This window comes from Sinocyclocheilus anshuiensis, unplaced genomic scaffold (assembly GCF_001515605.1).
Source record: "Sinocyclocheilus anshuiensis isolate Anshui unplaced genomic scaffold, SAMN03320099.WGS_v1.1 scaffold3811, whole genome shotgun sequence".
Taxonomy (NCBI): Eukaryota; Metazoa; Chordata; class Actinopteri; order Cypriniformes; family Cyprinidae; genus Sinocyclocheilus; species Sinocyclocheilus anshuiensis.
In genome coordinates, this window is record NW_015556410.1 from 166,762 (window position 1) to 168,597 (window position 1,836).

General features: G+C 36.0%; 1 protein-coding gene across 1 annotated transcript in view; it reads left to right on the forward strand.

Moving 5' to 3' along the window:
- Window positions 1-1,836, forward strand: part of LOC107676315 (uncharacterized) — a 127,527-nt gene that overhangs the window by 106,097 nt on the left and 19,594 nt on the right. The window lies entirely within an intron of this gene.

The following is a 1,836-nucleotide window of genomic DNA, read 5'->3' on the forward strand; positions in this document are numbered from 1 at the left end:
CATATTTACCACGTGTATACCAAGTACAGTATGTGTCTTGTTTGTTACCACATAATACCACATTTTTCCGTAGGTGCTACACATTTACCATGTACATATCATTAGTATGTACAGTTATGTGTCTTGTTAGTTACCATATACGGATACTGTACGTGCCTGTTTATACCCACTTGTCCCTAAATACTACATATTTACCATGTATATACATTAGTAAGTGCAGTAAAGTATCTAATTAGTTACCATGTATGGGCACTACCTGTAAGTACCCACACTTGTCTGTATGTACAAAATAATTACCATGCATGTACAACTGTTAAGTACAGCCGTGTTTCTTATTTGTTACCATGTACATACACTTCAGGTAAGTACCTTGTGTTACCACTCATTTGCTTGTAGGTACAAGATATTTGCCATGTGTGTACCAGGGAAGTACACGTACTATAAAATAAAGTGCTACCAAAAATGTCTCATGGTTTCCCCAAAAATATTATCAGCAAAAATAATTGACTTTTAAATACCGACCAGATACAATACTGATTTTGGCGTTTTGGAACCAAACTCTTCATATATATACATATATATATATATATATATACTTTTCTTTACATTATCACTCACTGTGCATATTGTATATTCTGCCAGAATCCATCAAAAGGATTTGGCACTTAAACTGATGCACATTGATTTCAAATAGACAGATGCACATTGATTAGATAAACAGCCTACTTGACATACATGACCAAATAAAGACTCAAATAAATATCAGATGTGAAAATCTCAAACATATATTGCACATTCAACAAGGTGTGAGTGTATCAGAGACGAATGTTGTAAACCAAAGCGTGATCTCAAATAAGGTCTGTCTGCACTTCAGTAGTGAGAGCTTCATGTCTCTGTCATAGTGACGGGGAGAGAAAGAGCAGTTCTGTCCAGTTGTGATTTAATCTCAGGTGTTGGACAGCATGCAAGACAGACCATTATTTCTGATGAAAGGTATGGTCCAGCTGCATTGAGAAGAGATTTGGAGATAACAGTATGGGATCAATCACCGATCCCCGGGGGACCCCTGAGTAGGTTGGCTACTGTTTTCATACAGTATATGGCCGGTATAGCGATATCCACCTCACTGTGGGAGGTAGACAAAACTAATAACCAACAACTGTTGTTTCCACATGAAACCCAATAGCAGAATAATTTGCGTTTCTGTTGTCATTTCCACTAGATATATTTGCATAATTTAATGTGTTCCACCTCTTTTTGTAACACCTAAACATCACTGTCAGTTTCTCTCCACTGTTCACATGGAACATCTGTCAACAGATTCGTTTTGGCTTAACAAACGTGGGGAAAGTGTAAAATAACCAGCTTGTGCTACGTGAGCTGTCCGAGAACAGCTCTGTTGTCGATTAGCGTCTTGTTTGACAAAGAGACATATGCCAGACCTAGACTTTATTGCTTCAAGTTGCAACCTGCAATCTGTCAGGATGAAATGGCATAAAGCCAGTGGTTTGCTCAAGATAGAGGTTAGACAATGCAGTTCGCACTCGGAAACTTGATTTGTTGTGCTTAAAAAAATATAGCAATAATAATCCGAGGTCAACACATCGGAGGACAGAGTTGGATTTCTGCCACTTCTCTCCTTCTGTTTTGTATTCTTTGTAAAACTACTTAAAAACAGTTGCCTTTCTTTTAGCAAATTACCTGTAGGATTATTTTGATAATAAATTAATCTAAATATTTATTTCAGTTAATAGATTATTCATATTATATATATATATATATATATATATATATATATATATCCAGCAAATTTTCACCCCAAGCCTTATAGTTTTT